Here is a 19064-nt window from a genome sequence, read left to right on the forward strand (position 1 = left end):
CACTCCGTTGCCGTTTCCTCATCAGTTTCGGATGAGGACGTTGCTGAACAAGACGATCAGCCCCCAGCCCTGCTATCCATCCAGTAGATGCTGAAGAAGGAACGCTGCCCAGTCAGGCTGTGGATGAGTCTGGTAGGGACACTGTCATCCGTGGATCTATTTGTGTCACTAGGAAGACTACACCTCCGTCCTCTTCTATACCATCTAGCTTTTCACTGGAAAAAGGACAAGACGCTAGAAGCGGTCTCGATCCCGGTTTCCGGAAAGTTAAAGTCTTGTCTGACTTGGTGAAAGGACTATATTAACCTTAGAGAGGGTCTTCCCCTGACTGTTCAGACTACCAACCACGTTCTCTTCTCGGACGCATCGGACGTAGGCGGGGGTGCGACATTAGACGGTAGGGAATGCTCGGGATTATGGAACTCGAGTCAAAGGACAATGCATTTCAACTGCAAGGAGCTACTGGCAGTACGTCTGACCTGGAAAAGCTTCAAGTCTCTCCTTCAAGGCAAAGTGGTGGAGGTGAACTCGGACAACACCACGGCTTTGGCGTAAATCTCCAAGCAAGGAGGGACCTACTCTCTGACATTGTACGAGATCGCAAGGGACCTCCTCACCTGGTCAAAAGGTCTAGACATTTCAATAGTAACGAGGTTCATCCAAGGCAACTTGAATGTCATGGCAGATTGTCTCTGTCGGAAGGGACAAATAATTCCAACAGAATGGACCCTCCACAAGGATGTATGCAAGAGACTTTGGGCCACCTGGGGCCAGCCAACCATAGATCTCTTCGCAACCTCGATGACCAAGAGGCTCCCAATATTTTGCTCACCAATCCCGGACCCAGCAGCAGTTCATATAGATGCCTTTCTACTAGATTGGTCACATCTAGATCTATATGCATTCCCTCCGTTCAAGATTGTCAACAAGGTACTGCAGAAGTTCGCCTCTCACGAAGGGACAAGGTTGACGCTAGTTGCTTCCCTCTGGCCCGCGAGAGAATGGCTCACCGAGGTACTTCGATGGCTAGTAGACGTTCCCAGAACTCTTCCCCTAAGGGTGGACCTTCTACGTCAGCCACGCGTAAAGAAGGTACACCAAGGCCTCCACGCTCTTCGTCTGACTGCCTTCAGACTATCGAAAGACTCTCGAGAGCTAGAGACTTTTCGAAGGAGGCAGCCAGAGCGATTGCTAGAGCAAGGAGAACATCCACCCTTAGAGTCTACCAATCGAAGTGGGAAATCTTCCGAAACTGGTGCAAGTCAATATCCGTATCCTCGACCAGTACCTCTGTAACTCAAATAGCTGACTTTCTCTTATATCTGAGGAAAGAACGATCTCTTTCAGCTCCCACTATCAAGGGTTACAGAAGCATGTTGGCATCAGTCTTCCGTCACAGAGGCTTAGATCTTTCCAACAATAAAGATTCACAGGACCTCCTTAAGTCTTTTGAGACCACGAAGGAGCGTCGTTTGGTTACACCTGGTTGGAATTTAGACGTGGTACTAAGATTCCTTATGTCAGACAGGTTCGAACCGCAACAATCAGCCTCCCTGAAAGATCTCACCTTAAAGACTCTTTTCCTGATATGCTTAGCCACAGCTAAAAGAGTCAGTGAGATTCATGCCTTCAGCAAGAACATCGGATTCTCATCCGAGACGGCTACATGTTCTACAACTTGGTTTTCTAGCCAAACACGAGCTGCCTTCTCGGCCTTGACCAATATCGTTCGATATTCCAAACTTATCGCATGGTTGGTCATGAATTAGAAAGAGTCTTATGTCCTGTAAGAGCTCTTGAGTTCTATTTAAAAACCTTTACGAGGCCCGTCTGAAGCTTTATGGTGTTCAGTTAAGAATCCCTCTTTGCCTATGTCAAAGAATGCTTTATCCTATTTTATCAGACTGTTATTACGAGAAGCTCATTCCCATCTGAATGAGGAAGACCAAGCTTTGCTGAAGGTAAGGACACACGAAGTTAGAGCTGTCGCAACTTCCGTGGCCTTTAAACAAAATAGATCTCTGCAAAGTATAATCGACGCAACCTATTGGAAAAGCAAATCAGTGTTCGCGTCTTTTTATCTTAAGAATGTCCAGTCTCTTTACGAGAACTGCTACACTCTGGGACCATTCGTAGCAACGAGTGCAGTAGTGGATGAGGGCTCAACCACTACAATTCCCTAATTCCATAACCTTTTTAATCTTTCTCTTGAAATGTTTTATTATTGTTTTTGGGTTGTCCGGAAGGCTAAGAAGCCTTTCGCATCCTACTTGATTTGGCGGGTGGTCAAAGTCATTTCTTGAGAAGCGCCTAGATTAGAGGTTTTGATGAGGTCCTTTAGTATGGGTTGCAACCCTTCATACTTCAGCTCCTAGGAGTCGCTCAGCATCCTATGAGGATCGCGAGGCTCAGTAAGGAAGACGTACTTAAAAAGGCAGAGTAATTGTTCAAGTCGACTTCCTTACCAGGTACTTATTGATTTTATGTTTGTTATTTTGAATAACTGCTAAAATGAAATACAAAATACTTAGCTCTTAATGTAACACATAATGCTGGTCTCTACCCACCCCCCTGGGTGTGAATCAGCTATATGATCACCGGCTAAGTTTAATATTGAAAAATGTTATTTTCATTAGTAAAATAAATTTTTGAATATACTTACCCGGTGATCATAAATTAAAGGACCCTCCCTTCCTCCCCAATAGAGACCCAGTGGGCAGAGGAGAAAATTGGTTCTGTGTTGACATGGAGTACTTGAGTACCTGCTCGACAGATGGCGCTGTTGATGTACACCCCCACCTGTATAGCGATCGCTGGCGTATTTTGTCCTTAGGTTTTTCTGTCGGGCAGCAGAGCTGACAGCTATATGATCACCGGGTAAGTATATTAAAAAATTTATTTTACTAATGAAAATAACATTTTTTGAAGGAGGCAGCTAGAGCTATTGCAAGAGCAAGAAGAGTTTCGACCATCAGAGTCTATCAATCCAAGTGGGAGGTTTTTAGAGAAGGGTGCAGAGTCAACTCTGTTTCTTCTTCTAGTACCTCTGTAACTCAGATTGCTGACTTCCTTTTATTCCTGCAAAGGAAGTGCAATTTTTCTTCATCAACTATCAAGGGATACAGGAGCATGTTGGCAACTGTATTCAGGCACAGAGATTTGGATCTTTCAAATAATAAAGACATTCAGGAACTTCTTGAATCTTTTGAGACTTTGAAGCTACGTCACCAGGATTCACCAGCTTGGAATCTGGATATTGTCCTGAAGTTCCTGATGAGTGACAGGTTTGAACCCTTGCACTCTGCATCTCTGAGGGACCTCACAATGAAAACCCTTTTCTTGGTTAGTCTGGCAACAGCCAAGAGAGTTAGTGAAATCTACGCGTTCAGTAAACACGTGAGTTTTCGGGTTAACAAAGCTATCTGCTCATTGCAGTTGGGTTTTCTCGCCAAGAATGAGTGCCCTTCTCAACCTTGGCCTAAGGCTTTTGAGATTCTGAATTTTTTGGATGTGGTTGGCGATGAGTTAGAGAGAGTCCTATGCCCAGTAAGAGTCCTGAAGTTCTACCTGGACAGAACGAAGGAGTTGAGAGGCAAGTCGGAAGCCCTGTGGTGCTCGGTCAAGAAGCCCTCCTTGCAGATGTCAAAGAATGCCCTGTCATTCTTCATCAGACTTTTAATTAAAGAGGCTCATACACATTGCAGTGAGACAGACTTTAGACTTTTAAAGGTCAAGACTCATGAAGTGAGAGCTGTAGCAACCTCAGTGGCCTTCAGTCAAAATCGTTCGTTGCAAAGCATTATGGACACAACCTAATGGAGGAGTAAATCTGTGTTTGCTTCACACTCTTTGAAGAGTGTCCAAACTTTGTATGAAGACCGGTACACTCTGGGACCGTTCATAGCAGCAAGTACAGTAGTGGGCGAAGGATCCACCACTACATTCCCATAATCCTAATACCTTTTCTTCTTTTGGAACTTTTAATTTGTTTTTATGGTTGTCTTGTGGAGATTGCAACAGTCTTCCACAATCATTGATTGGTCAGGTGGTCTATTTTGCTCCTTGAGAGCACCCGGAACTGGGTATTAGAGGAGGCTCTGTCACAGAGAGGTGTGGTCACCAGTTTGACAGCTCCTAGGGATCCTCAGCCCCCTGAGAGGACCGCTGGATCTCATAAGGAAAGCGGACGTAATGGCAGAGTATTATTGAAGTCAGTTTCCTTATCAGGTACGAACCCTTAAGCTTGTTTTATATTTAAACTCTTAAGCAGAATTCCAACTATATTGGCTGTCTCTAACCCTCCACCAAAGGTGTTAATCAGCTATATATATAACTACCAGGTAAGTCTTGTGTTTAAAAAGTTATTTTCATTATAAAATAAATTTTTCAACATACTTACCTGGTAGTTATATATAATTAAATTCCCACCCTCCTCCCCTCTAGAGACTAGAGGCATAGAAAATATGAGGGATCAGGGGATGGTTCCTAGGTACCTCGCTAGGGTGCACAGGTGGTACACCTGGCTATCCAATCGGCGATTGCCGCGAGTTTTGAAATTTCTGTCGTGACGTCAGAAACGTAAGCTATATATACAGTATAACTACCAGGTAAGTATGTTCAAAAATTTATTTTATATTGAAAATAACATTTCTGCAACACTATATTTCCCACCCCATTCCTCCTTGTTCGGATCCTTCAGGGACTCTGGTAACTGAGGATACCAGTTGAGATTTGATTACCTTACATATTGATGATAGTAACTTTGTTAATGTTTTATCGCCACATGGGCCTAGTGATTGTGAGTCGCTGCATGAGACTGATCCCCTGGCAACAGCCCCTGCCCCTACTGCGCATTATCCAATCCCAGTGTCCTTAGTGCCTTATTACAATGATTTACGTAGATCTCCCTCACCTCCCACCACAGTAGTCTGCTTATTGGTGAGCCCTTTATGACAGAGTTCCAGCAGGAGGACTTTGCTTCTTGGGGTATCATCCTTGAAATTGTCAAAAGTCTCCCCTTATTCTCACCTGAGAACGCCACACTCTCGAGTAGAGACTGCCGTGTCCCCATGTACTGAGGAGGCCTTGTTGGATGATCCTTATCATTCACCCACTTGTTCATACGAGTCTGGATTGCCTCATATGCCCAGGGGTCCTCGTCCTCGCTCTCTTAAGTATTCTCTAGGCTCATTCCAGACTTCCCCTATCACTTAATCCGATGCTGTACAGACTTCCTCTGGAGTGTCCACATCACAGACTTAATTGGTTTGGCTGAATTGTCAGGGCTCAGTCTCGTCATCTCTTTCCAAGCAGTCATTGCATTGCGGAAGACTAAAGTCTTCACTGTCTCTACCAATGGGTCTACGCCATTCGTTTCAACAACACTTATCACTGTATCGCAGCGCACACAGCCTGATATGTCTGTACCATCATCCCTTTGCGTAATAATGTCACAGAACGCGCTGCTATTCCAGCGCATGAGTTTATTCCTCTGGGCAATGACTATGATGTCATTCCACATCCTAGAGATGTACGACCTTATAGTGCCATGCCTATAGGCACGTAGATGTGCTGACGTTACACATGATTATACATCTATGTCAACCTGGGCTAGGTTGACTACCAGGTAGCCTCTACCTCTAGAACTCATTTACCTTAGTTGGATCCAACTTATCCATCCTCGGAACATCATATCAATGGCGAACCTATTATTTAACCACAACATGCGCAAGCTAATGCCTTGCCCATTGTTCATACTACTTCAGATATTACCCGTTCCATGGAACAGCCAAAAACTTCTTTTCCAGGTATTTCTTTATTCTAGAAACAGGAGAGGAAAAGGGCACTGGGACCCATACTCTCTTTTCCTCGGATGGTACCCCCATCCACTCAGAATAATACCAACTGAAAAATGTCGCAGACACGGTCCACGTAGGACGTGTCCTAAGTGGCCTTCTTCTGAGAGATCCTATTCATCTCATAGGTCGAGCTCTGAAAAAGAGTTCTCTACTGCTCCCTCTCATGTGTATAAGGGTAGAATCCTTTACCAGAGGAACAAATATGATTCGTCCCAGTCTTTCTGTGTCCCCTCTTATCATCTGCGTAATATTTGAGAAAGTAAGGACTTGTACTCAAGGGTTAAATCTTCTGGCTCTGTTCCTAAAACAGAACCGCCTTATGCGCCTAAACAGGAACCATATCAGGAGGACCATGCCCCAATTACAATTGATGACTCAGGACTCAGTTGCACGTGCAGGCCCCAGCTCTGCTGATGTAGCTCCCCTCGCAGCTTTGACATCTGGGTCTGAAGCCGCCCATTCCTTAAAGATCATGAGTCTTATTCACTACTTGGATGGTTTGGGAGAACCTCCTCATACACTAGTCACAAGTAGATGTTGCGCCACAGATGCGATCTTTCCCCAGTTGCAAAGTGCGAGACACCACTTCGATGTTTCAATATCAAACCAGACCCGTGACATGCTAGACCCGTTCAGTACTCAAGTCTCGGCACCCGTGGAGTCCCTTAAATTGAACAGAGCCTTGAAATGACCACCTCAGGCACTTTCTTGCCAGAGGAAGTTTTATGTCGATTCTGAGGCTCACCCGCTTCCTCTGCCTGTTGACCCCGATGTGGCCAGTCTGGTACCCACTGTACCGAGCGACAAGTTGGCCACTCGGCAAAATGCAGAACATGGAAGTTGCTGCCACATCTGTCAATCAGACCTGCTCTTGGCTGGATCTCTGGTCAGGAGCAATGTCCCATTTTGCAGTGACAGAAAAGCTGAAAGCATACTCCTTTTAAAGGACTAGAATTTGTATAGTTAGAAAAAAAACAATTATTTTTAGAAATTCTTATTTTGTTACTATTTCTCATTTTAAATAAGTTGATAAGAAAGTAATATTCAGATTTGAACTTATAGACCTAAACAATCATTTGCTTAACCTAATATATTTTTTCAGCTCCACTTTTTAGCAGTATTTAGAAATGAAGAGACGATCTTCTCCATCCACATAGTTTGGACTTAGAATTGAAAGGCATGAAGGGAAGTCTCACTTCAAAGAGGAGTCCCTACACAACTGAGGTATATTTTAATTTTCTAATTCCTTTTCTCTTTATAGAGAAATCTCAAACAGTATTCTGAGGCTATACAATGCAGTTTTGTAAATGTGTTTGTAGCCTATCTATAATTTGTGTGTCGTGTCCATTGAAAATACTGTACCATTTTAAAACCTTTTGTTTGTTATGATTAACACCTAGATTGGGAAAACATTTTATATTTGAGATTTGAAACCATTAACTTTACCAGTAATATTTTGCCTGTCAGAGGCTGAACAGTTGGTATGAAAATGGGTCTATACGGTTCGAGAAAAGTTGGAGCGTAGATTGTGTATGCTCGTGTATGAACTATTTCTATTTGGAAGAACTTATTTTGTTTCTTATAGAATGGATTAAGGAATATAGCTCGGAGGATTATTTTTTTTCAAAGAAATGGTGAGAATTTGAGCAGAGTGGAGTTGAAGAAATGGGGTTAGGAAATAGACCAAACTGTTTATGTGAGGAGAGTTCAAAAACTCTTCTTCTTACCTCATAGGTACAGTTCTAATGGTGTGGTCATCATGTGTCATGTTCCTTACTAGGTCTCATTACTTACTTCACTTTGATAGCTGCTTTTCTGGTCCCATACAGCAGGGGAACCCCACTCTCTACAATACCTCCACTGTTGTTTTACCTTGTTCGTTCAGAGTATTTAACGTTTCATATCGCGTATTGTTCATTTACTGTTAAATAATCACTGTTGTATGACTGTTGAAATAACAGTCTTAAGTTTCCTCTTGAAAGTCTTAATGTCTTCAATCATTTGAACGTTTCCTGGGAGCTTATCATATAGTCTGGGGGCTGCATATTTAAAGGCTCTGGAGCCTAAAGTAGACATAAATCTAGGTTCCAACAGTTTGAAGCCATCTGTAACTATTCTCGTGTCGACACGATTTGTTGGCTGCGCAATATGTAGCAATTCTCTTAAAGTATTTTAGACGCCTGGTTCTGATAACTTGGTGGGTTATTGTACATATTTTAAATTCAATTTTCTCTTTAATCGGCAGCCAGTGTAAATCGATTGCCTCAGTATAGATGGCTGTCTGGTTAAAGTATATGATAAATCAGAATAAAGATGATGTGGTAAAGTACAGGGTGGCATCATCTATCAATATTCAATACAGTATCCTTAGACTTAAAAGTTGTTCGTATTGTTTCAACTTTTATGTCTATAGTTTCATGAGAATATGATTTTCCGTTGTTCAGTCAGTGGACTATTTTCAGTCTCAGTTGTATATGTTTGTATTTTAAATTTGATAAGTAATGGCTGAGAGTTAGGTAAAAGACAAAGTTCGCTACCTTATCGACGCATTCTTACCGAGGGTAGAACTTCCTGCATACAATATTGAGAAAGATCAGAATTCACTTTTAATCTCAATAAGGAAGTAATTTTATGACTTTTCAAATTGAAAGTAAATTAATTATTATAGATCTGTCCCAGTATTAGGAGCTGTAGTATTAAAAGAAAACATGTATTTGAGTAAAATTTAATTTGTTCCGTAACTGGAATACAAACCACGCTATTTTAAGTGAGTAATTACTTTCAGCGTAGCTGAAAGGACGAGCCATTAAAATTTAAGGAGGGTTTACTACCCTACCGCTAGTTAGCGGGGGATAGGGAGGGTAGTTAGCTACCTTCCCCCCTCACACACCTGTGTTGTAAGCTCACTTTGCTTACGGCTCGGGTGCTAGTCGGACGTGTCCGCTGTCACCCTCGCCTACACGGCAGCCATTTAATCAATGCTTTTGCTTTTTCTTTTCTAGAGTGTTGTGAAGTTGGCCTCTACAATGCGGAAGTGCCCTGGGTTACCTGACCGCCCTTGTGGGACCTTCATGTCTTCAATCGACACGGATCCACACACCTTATGCCCTTATTGTAGGGGTCAACGGTGTGAGAGTGATAACGTATGTATGGAATGTAGGGAGTGGCCTACCTCCCAGTGGGAGAGGTTTTCCCGGCGCCGGAAGAAGAAGTCCAAACGGGATATTTCTCCTTCAAAGGTTTCTTTGAAGAAGGAAAATCCTAAGGACTCTTCTTCCGTAGCCCAAACCTCCTCCGAAGCTCCCACTCGGTCGGCTTCTCGCGAGAGGCCGTCAAGTGGTAGCGTAGGCTGTCAAGTGGTAGCGTAGGCCGTACTGTTGTCCGATCTCGGGGTTTGGGAGAGGGAGTTGCCTCCCATAGCGAGGCAGCTCCTCCTCCTCCCCCGGGGAAGGATTTAATTATATCTCATGATGTTAATAATGATGATCTTTTGCAGCTTTGGGCTTCCTTGGGGCTTCAGGGTTCACCCTCCAAGGAAGCCCTGTTTGACATGATCAGGTTGGGAGCAGCTGTCAAACAGTCACCGGCAGTAGCATAGGTTGACCCTCTGTCTATTGTCGAGGCTGTTGTGGCAGAGGCTTCCAATGAGAGTGTTCAAATCCCTGCTCCTGTTGTAGCTGAAGGCTTAGCTCCCCCTTCCAAACATCCTTCGAGGGAGGAACTAAGTCCAACGGTCTCTCCTGCAGGTCATTTCCCCCCCCCCCGGGGGAGTTCACTGACAGAGACTCCTCTTCGGAGGACTGCCGATGGTTTGTCTGCTGCTCCCAGAAGACGTATCCGACGTAAGGCTCGCCTTCCTCTTCGTCGCAGAGGTTTTCCTTCTCCTCATAAGGGTGTTAGGAGGCGCTTCTTCGGATCTTCATCCTCGCAGTCCCCCGCAGAGGAACCTTGTCCTTCAGCTACTGTTCCTGCTACTTCTTTGGACCTGGACCTCTCCGCAGATCGTTCGCGATCTCATACGCCTGCCAGACCTGCTGACCTGCCCTCACCTTTCCTGGCTGCTGACGCGCTGTGAGTGCCCACCCATCCCGTTTTCCAACGGGCATCGGTCCCTTCCGGGCAAAAGGGGCTTTCACACATTGTGTGTAAGTCCCTTAAGCGCCAGGTTTACCCTGTGCGCCAACGTTCGCTTGCGCACTACTGCGCGCAAGCGTCCTCCGGTTGCAGTCTCATCTCGCCGGCGCTCTCCTGCACGCCCACGAGCTCCTGTTCGCCCTGCAGTTCCAGAGACTACGCGCCCACAATCTCCTGCTCGCCAACGGACCTCTGCACGCCCTCGGCTTGATGCACGCCATGGACGCCCTTGGTCTGCTGCTCGTCAGCGCTCTCCCGATCGTCAGCGATCTCCTGTGCGCCAGCGCTCTCCTGTTCGCCAGCGCTCTCCTGCTTGTCAGCGCTTTCCTGCTCGTCAGCGCTTGCCTGCTCGTCATTGCTCGCCTGCTCGCCCTCGATCTTCAGATCAGGGCTCCAAAGGGAAGTCTTCTTCCTCACCTGCTCGCCAGCGCTCTCCTCCACGATCGCCAACGCGCCATCGGACCTCGCCTGCTCGCCATCCCTCGCCTACGCGCCATCACCCGCAGTCTCCATCGCGCGCCTACGCGCCCACTGCCAGAACTTCTGTTCCTGATGAGCGCCCTCCTGCGCGCCCGCGCGCTAGGGATATTCCCCCTGCACGCACGCGCCCTATGGCTTCGCCCTTACGGGCCCTTCAGGATCCTGTGGCTGCACTCCATCCGAGGTCTCCGGAACGCGTGCCAACACGCCCCTTCACCTACGCGCCCTGTCGCCTGCGCGCCCACGAGCTCCTTCTCCTGCGCGCCATCGTTCACCCACGCGCCAACGAGCACCTTCGCCGACGCGCCATCGCTAGCCCACGTGCCCTCGCCATCGCCCACGCGCGCGCGAGCAATCGCCCCCGAGCTAGGCAATGGCTTATCGCACGATGCCCAGCGCGACCCACAGCGTGTTCCCACACAGGATCCTGCAGTACGACGCGCAGTCAGGTCATCTTCATCGGGTCTCCCCCCCCTCCCCGCCCATAAGCGCAGGACAGCGCGCTCGACAGAGGGAGGGAAATCTCCGGACAGGTTAAGAACATTTCTTCTACAGCTTCTTCCTTTCAGGCAGACCCTGTTGTAGTTTCCACTCCTAGGGATCTTACGATCCCCTTCCCTCCAGAGGGTGTCTCTGACAGCGCTGCTGTCAGTCGGCTGCCCTAGTTTGGGCCCTTGATCAGAGCGGTTGCGCAGGCTTTCAAGCCTACTTTCTCTGAACTAGGCCTCAAATCAGCGGCTATCTCGGCCCCCTGAAGAGGAAGAGAGGAGTGGACGACGTGGTTACTTCTCCAAGGGCGAAACTGGCTCTTCGGAAGTCGTTGAGGAAGGCTCCCTCCTCTCCCCAGATTTTCTCCCCATCCCTCGTTGACGAGGGTTTTCCGTCCTCAGGGGATTCTCGTAAGGTGAGGCGTTCTCCCATCGCACCAATGGGAGAAACCCCACCTCGTGCCGAGAAGTCTCCTCGGGTGGAGGCGGAGAAGAGCCCCCCACCATCTTTGTTGGAATCCTACATCCCTCCCAGGAGGGAGTCGAAGGACTCCAAGACGGTTCCGAAATCTTCTTCGAGGATCAGACCAGAGCCAGCTAAGCCCGCGGAGAACGTCCACGGGTCCCCCCAAGAAGATCCTTTGGGGACTGGAGACCTTGCTGCTAGTCCATCAGGAGGAGAGCCGCAGGAGTCAGAGCATGCCTTCTGGCAAGTTTTGACTCTGATGAGGAACCTTAACGGATTCTCGGATCCTGAGATTCCTCCTCGAGAGGGCAAGGACACGGTTCTGGACCGAGTCTTTGGTACCCAAAAGCCCCCTAAAACCAGCGCGGCTTTGCCCTGGTCCCAGGGGGTCAAGAGTGCCAGAGATAAGGTCGAGAGCCAGCTCTCCGAGCTAGCCTCCTCCAGCCATTCCAGCGCCGGAAACAAGCTCCTACCACCTCCTCGTATCCACCAGAGAAGGTACTTCAAAATCATGGAGGAGTCCTGTTTAGCTCTTCCCCTCCACCACTCGGTGGAAGAGCTCTCCAGGGGAGTCCCTCTCGAGAGTCTCTCCAACTGGCCAGTGTCGTTCTCGGCCTCGGAGATTCTCTGCCTGGCGAAAGTAGCGAAGTGTGCCATGCAGGCCACTTCGTGGCTGGATATCTGGCTAGGATCTCCTGGCATCCTGATACGATCCGAAGACTGGTCTATGGAGAGTACTAGGAAGGCCTTGGAGACCTTCCTTCTTTCAGGCACTCGTACCATCGAGTTTCTGGCCCACCAAGTCTCGAACTTGTGGGCTAACACTATCCTGAAATGCCGTGATACGGTGTCTGAAAGATTCAACTCGAAGGTCCCCAACACCGAGGTCAGTAAGCTCAGACATTCCTCCCTTTTGGGGAATAGTCTGTTTGAGCCGAAAGATGTAGAGCAGGCGGCTGAGAGGTGGAGGAAGTCCAACCAGGACTCCCTCCTCCAGAGGGCTTTAACATCAAAGCCCTATAAGCCTTCAGCACATCAACAACCTCGCCCTGCAAAGACGACAAAGCCGGCAGTAGCAGCAAAGGCAGCGGTGTCCAAACAGCCCTTTCCCATCAAGGACAGGAAAGGCAAGAAGTCCTCCAGGGGAGGCAAAAATCCTAGGGGGAGTGGCCGAGGCTGCAAACGCTAGGATTGTTCAGTCTCCCCGCATGTCCACCAGTGGGGGGATGCCTCCAAAGTTGCGCGAACAGGTGGCAGCAACTCGGGGCCCATTCCTGGACGATCTCCGTGATCAGCCAAGGATATCGCGTCCCGTTCATAACATCTCTTCCTCCCCTGACAGCGAATCCAGTGTCGTTGAACTCTCTCGCCATGGGATCGGCAAGAGGGCAAGCCCTTTGGGCAGAAGTCGAGACCATGCTGAAGAAGGACGCTCTCCAAGAGGTCGTCGACGGGTCCCCAGGCTTCTACAGTCGATTCTTTCTTGTAAAGAAGGTGTCAGGAGGCTGGAGACCAGTCATCGACCTCTCAGCTCTGAACAGGTTTGTCAAGCAGACCCCGTTCAGCATGGAGACGGCAGACACGGTCAGACTCGCAGTGAGACCGCGAGACTTCATGTACACACTGGATCTGAAGGACGCGTACTTCCAGATCCCAATCCATCCGTCTTCAAGGAAGTACCTAAGATTCAGCCTAGACAACAAGATCTACCAGTTCAAGGTGCTTCGGTCTCTCAACAGCACCTCAGGTTTTCACCAGGGTGTTCACTCTGATATCTTCGTGGGCACACAAGATCGGCACCCGTCTCCTCCATTATCTGGACGACTGGCTGATCTTAGCAGACTCGGAGTCAACCCTTCTTCGACACCGAGACAAATTTCTGGGGATTTGCCAAGATCTAGGGATCATGGTAAATCTCGAGAAGTCTTCTCTGCTTCCTACCCAAAGACTGGTATATCTAGGCATGATATTGGACACCAATCTCCACAAAGCCTTCCCATCAGACGACAGGATTGCAAGGCTGAGGAAGGTCGCAAGTCCTTTCCTCAGACGAGACGAACTCCCAGCCCAATCGTGGTTACATCTCCTAGGCCATCTCTCATCCTTGGTCCGTCTAGTTCACAACGGTCGTCTCAGATTGAGATCTCTGCAATGGCGACTCAAGTCCCGGTGGAGTCAGGGAGACGATTCCCCGGACGTCTTGATGCCTATGGGTCTCGCGGAACAGACGGACCTTCAGTGGTGGGTGGCAGACGAGAACCTACTTAAGGGAGTGGATCTTCTCGTCCTCCCCCCCAGATTTGATGCTGTTTTCGGACGCCTCAAAGAAAGGGTGGGGGGCCCACGTTGTGAACCACAGGACCTCAGGCCTGTGGTCAGAATCAGAAAAGTGCCTCCATATAAATCTGCTAGAAATGAAGGCCGTTTTTCTGGCGCTTCAACAGTTCCAACAGCACCTGGCGGGTCACTCTTTCGTGGTGATGAGCGACAGCACCACAGTAATGGCTTGCATCAACAAGCAGGGAGGTACCTTTTCAGAACAGCTATCCCATCTTGCAGTAGAGATACTGAGATGGACCGAAGTCCACTCGATTCCACTTTTGGCTCGCTTCATTCCGGTCAAAAGGAACGTGCTCGCCGACAGTCTGAGCAGAGCGTCTCAGGTAGTGAGTACCGAGTGGTCTTTGGATCGTCAAGTAGCCAACAAAGTCCTGACTTTGTGGGGTTCCCCGATTGTGGATCTGTTCGCGACAGCGTTAAACTTCAAGCTGCCGCTGTACTGCTCTCCAGTTCCGGACCCCAAGGCTCTCTGGCAAGATGCTTTCCAACAACGGTGGGATAATAGCGACGTATACGCCTTTCCCTCGTTCTGTCTGATGAGGAGGGTACTCAACAAGACCAGACTATCGGTCAACCTCTCGATGACTCTCATAGCTCCGCTGTGGCATCACGCGTAATGGTTCCCGGACCTTCTGCAACTGCTTACAGAGCCTCCGAGAGAAGTCCCTCCACGAAACGAGCTACTCAAACAACCACACACCAATATCTTTCACAAAGCCGTAGCTTCGCTTCGGCTTCACGCCTAGAGACTATCCAGCATCTCCTCGTAGAGAGAGGATTTTCGCAACAAGTTGCGGAAAGGATGTCTGGACACCTGCGAAAGTCATCCGCAGGGGTCTACCGGGCAAAGTGGAGAGTTTTCTGTGGTTGGTGTCATGGAAGGGGTATCTCTCCACTTGATGCCACTATTCCAGCAATAGCGGAGTTCTTCGTATACTTGTGAGAAGAAATGCGCCTTTCAGTCTCGGCAGTGAAAGGCTATCGCTCAGCCTTAAGTCTAGCCTTCAGGCTCAAAGGAGTGGACATATCTTCTTCGCTAGAACTTTCTCTACTCATATGTAGTTATGAACTTACCTGCCCTCAGTCAGAAGTGAGACCTTCTCCATGGAACGTGGTTCGAGTTCTCAGGTCTCTTAAGAGAACTCCCTATGAACCATTACGCCAGGGTTCAGATCACCACTTGACTTGGAAGACGGTGTTCCTACTAGCTTTGGCGTCAGCCAAGCGAGTTAGCGAACTTCATGGTATCTCGTATGACATCGCCCATTCAAGGGGATGGGGGGAGGTAACGTTCAGCTTCGTCCCTGAGTTTATTGCTAAGATTCAGAATCCGGGAGTGCCGGACCCTCGCTTCGACTCCTTCCGGATTTCGAGTCTTTGTTCCGTAACAGATGACCCAGACCATCTCCTACTGTGCCCAGTAAGGAGTCTGAGGCTATACCTGAAGAGAACAGCTGCAGTTCGTCCCCAAGTGCAGGCTTTGTTTGTTAGCTCTGGGAGATCGAAGAGGAGGGTTACCAAGAACACCATCTCAGCATGGATTCGAAAGGCAATCCATCTGTCCCTGACTCCTGGCCCTCCTCCATCACGTCGTCCTAGAGCTCATGATGTCAAAGAAAAACTTCTCGGTGACGCAGGTTCTACAAGCAGGGGTGTGGAAGTGTCAAACGACCTTCACAGCCCACTACCTGCAAGACGTGACCCACAGGAGGCTCGATACGTTCTCTATCGGCCCTGTGGTGGCTGCACAACAGCTGGTTTAAACCTCAGGCTCCTTAATGGACAAGTAGCTGAGGGTTGAGGGTATTGTTACCCGGTTTTAGTCTGCGTGAATGGAAAGGTATGTCTGGCTTTTATTCTTTTCTTCATCCTCCCCTCTCTTGGGGAAAGCAGCATCCTGGGTTCTCTGCACAGCTGACCTCAAACCATTGCAGGTAAACCATGTTCCCTTGTTTTCCTAGTATTAAGTTAATACTGTCGCGTCCCCATACCCTGACGAGGTGGTATTGGGATAGTTCTAGCCTTAAAGTTCCATCTAAAGAACTTCAGGTCAACTTCCTAGGACGAGTCAGACTTTTTTCCTTCACACACAGCTTATGTAGGCCGCAGCCCTTGCATAGCAAGGTGTGAGCGAGGTGCAGGGACTCTTTATTGTTGAGTGCTGACAAACTCAGATAGTGAGTCCCCGGGCAAAAAGCCAAAGCCAGTACGGCTGGGACTTTCCACCCTTCCTAAGGGTCAAGTCACCCTATTTAAATAGCGTGGTTTGTATTTCGGTTACGGAACAAATGAAAAATTCGTAGATAATTTGTATTTTTCCTAACCATACAAACCTTAGCTATTTAATCAAACTTGCCCGCCAGCCCTGTCCCCTGGGATAAGTCCTACCTCTAAGCAAAGTGAAGCAGTTCACCAGTGTGTAAGGGGGGAGGGGTAGCTAGCTACCCCTCCCCTACCCCCTCGCTAACTAGCAAGGGGTTAGTAAACCCTCGTTAAAATTCTAATGGCTCGTCATTTCAGCTAGGCCGAAAGTAATACCCTATTTAAATAGCTAAGGTTTGTATGGTTAGGAAAAATACAAATGATCTACGAGTTTGTCATATTTGTAGCAATAATTATTATTATTATTATAATCTAAGACAAATAAAACTGTGTTTAGATTTATTCAAGTGAATTATTGTAAAAATAAAATTTGTGAGTTTAAAAAGAAATAACAGAATAAGAATCTTTTTAATCGCCTGTTTCTCGAACTAATCGCCCTTCGTCTCCCGCAGGTGTTTGACAACTGCGCCGTCACCGTTATGATTTCGGTGGAACCGTATACGTTCGGACTTGGGATACAGCCGTCCAGGAGGATAAATATAGACCGGGGACCACTCAGTCACCCCAAGACGACGCCTTCTTGATCTATCTCTCCATGTTTTCGCCTACTTTCTCGCTTCGAAAATGTTAAGGAGAAGGGGAGTGACGATCCTTGCTCTTCGTAGCTACTTAGTGTCATCTGTGTACTTTGTAGGGTTCACTGTAAGCATTGCTAAATGGTTTTAACAGATTCTCTTTCTGTCACTTTTTAACTGTCTGCTTTATCTTCAGTCCCAATTCCTACCCTTCATTTTTCTGTCCATCTTCTTCGATGTTTAAACATAAATACAAATTATATTCCTTTATAACTGGTGGCGGGGAGGACCCACTCGCATGTGGGTCAGCTCAACGCTCACTTTTGGCTTCGGCTGTTTCAATCAATTTGCTTTTTCTCATTCTAGATAAATGGAAAATACAAAAGAAGTTATTTTCTGGGTAAGCCGAAAATGTGCGATATGTTTTTGTGTGAACCTGCTGTATTAATCTAGTCCTTCTTGTGACTTTTTTGTATGTAAATTATGATTAAAAAAACACAAATGTAAAGGTATACAGATCAACTTGAGACTATATAGATTCTTATACAGTTGATGTAAAAGGTTAAGAATTTTTTTATTTATGTCTTCAGTTTATGTCTTAAATTAATGTGTAAGACATCTATGTCTGAAAGGAAAGTTAATACACAGGGGTATATGTAACAGAAGACATCCGGTAATGGTTTGGGTGTATTATCTCAACACCTCCATAGAATACGAGCGCAGATAATTTGTAATTTGTATTTTTCCTAACCATACAAACCTTAGCTATTTAATCAAACTTGCCCGCCAGCCCTGTCCCCTGGGATAAGTCCTACCTCTAAGCAAAGTGAAGCAGTTCACCAGTGTGTAAGGGGGGAGGGGTAGCTAGCTACCCCTCCCCTACCCCCTCGCTAACTAGCAAGGGGTTAGTAAACCCTCGTTAAAATTCTAATGGCTCGTCATTTCAGCTAGGCCGAAAGTAATACCCTATTTAAATAGCTAAGGTTTGTATGGTTAGGAAAAATACAAATGATCTACGAGTTTGTCATATTTGTAGCAATAATTATTATTATTATTATAATCTAAGACAAATAAAACTGTGTTTAGATTTATTCAAGTGAATTATTGTAAAAATAAAATTTGTGAGTTTAAAAAGAAATAACAGAATAAGAATCTTTTTAATCGCCTGTTTCTCGAACTAATCGCCCTTCGTCTCCCGCAGGTGTTTGACAACTGCGCCGTCACCGTTATGATTTCGGTGGAACCGTATACGTTCGGACTTGGGATACAGCCGTCCAGGAGGATAAATATAGACCGGGGACCACTCAGTCACCCCAAGACGACGCCTTCTTGATCTATCTCTCCATGTTTTCGCCTACTTTCTCGCTTCGAAAATGTTAAGGAGAAGGGGAGTGACGATCCTTGCTCTTCGTAGCTACTTAGTGTCATCTGTGTACTTTGTAGGGTTCACTGTAAGCATTGCTAAATGGTTTTAACAGATTCTCTTTCTGTCACTTTTTAACTGTCTGCTTTATCTTCAGTCCCAATTCCTACCCTTCATTTTTCTGTCCATCTTCTTCGATGTTTAAACATAAATACAAATTATATTCCTTTATAACTGGTGGCGGGGAGGACCCACTCGCATGTGGGTCAGCTCAACGCTCACTTTTGGCTTCGGCTGTTTCAATCAATTTGCTTTTTCTCATTCTAGATAAATGGAAAATACAAAAGAAGTTATTTTCTGGGTAAGCCGAAAATGTGCGATATGTTTTTGTGTGAACCTGCTGTATTAATCTAGTCCTTCTTGTGACTTTTTTGTATGTAAATTATGATTAAAAAAACACAAATGTAAAGGTATACAGATCAACTTGAGACTATATAGATTCTTATACAGTTGATGTAAAAGGTTAAGAATTTTTTTATTTATGTCTTCAGTTTATGTCTTAAATTAATGTGTAAGACATCTATGTCTGAAAGGAAAGTTAATACACAGGGGTATATGTAACAGAAGACATCCGGTAATGGTTTGGGTGTATTATCTCAACACCTCCATAGAATACGAGCGCAGATAATTTGTAATTTGTATTTTTCCTAACCATACAAACCTTAGCTATTTAATCAAACTTGCCCGCCAGCCCTGTCCCCTGGGATAAGTCCTACCTCTAAGCAAAGTGAAGCAGTTCACCAGTGTGTAAGGGGGGAGGGGTAGCTAGCTACCCCTCCCCTACCCCCTCGCTAACTAGCAAGGGGTTAGTAAACCCTCGTTAAAATTCTAATGGCTCGTCATTTCAGCTAGGCCGAAAGTAATACCCTATTTAAATAGCTAAGGTTTGTATGGTTAGGAAAAATACAAATGATCTACGAGTTTGTCATATTTGTAGCAATAATTATTATTATTATTATAATCTAAGACAAATAAAAC

At 46.6% G+C, this 19064-nt stretch overlaps 1 long non-coding RNA gene across 1 annotated transcript in view; it reads left to right on the forward strand.

Annotated features, from left to right (window-relative positions):
- The window catches only part of LOC137633992 (uncharacterized), a 43960-nt gene extending 27273 nt beyond the window's left edge, over window positions 1–16687 (forward strand). Inside the window, exons 3-4 of the long non-coding RNA XR_011042407.1 lie at window positions 6961–7082; window positions 16541–16687. This is a non-coding gene — a long non-coding RNA (uncharacterized lncRNA). The remainder of the gene's footprint in view (window positions 1–6960; window positions 7083–16540) is intronic.
- Window positions 16688–19064: the final 2377 nt, after the last annotated feature.

Source organism: Palaemon carinicauda, chromosome 43 (genome assembly GCF_036898095.1).
Source record: "Palaemon carinicauda isolate YSFRI2023 chromosome 43, ASM3689809v2, whole genome shotgun sequence".
Lineage (NCBI taxonomy): Eukaryota > Metazoa > Arthropoda > Malacostraca > Decapoda > Palaemonidae > Palaemon > Palaemon carinicauda.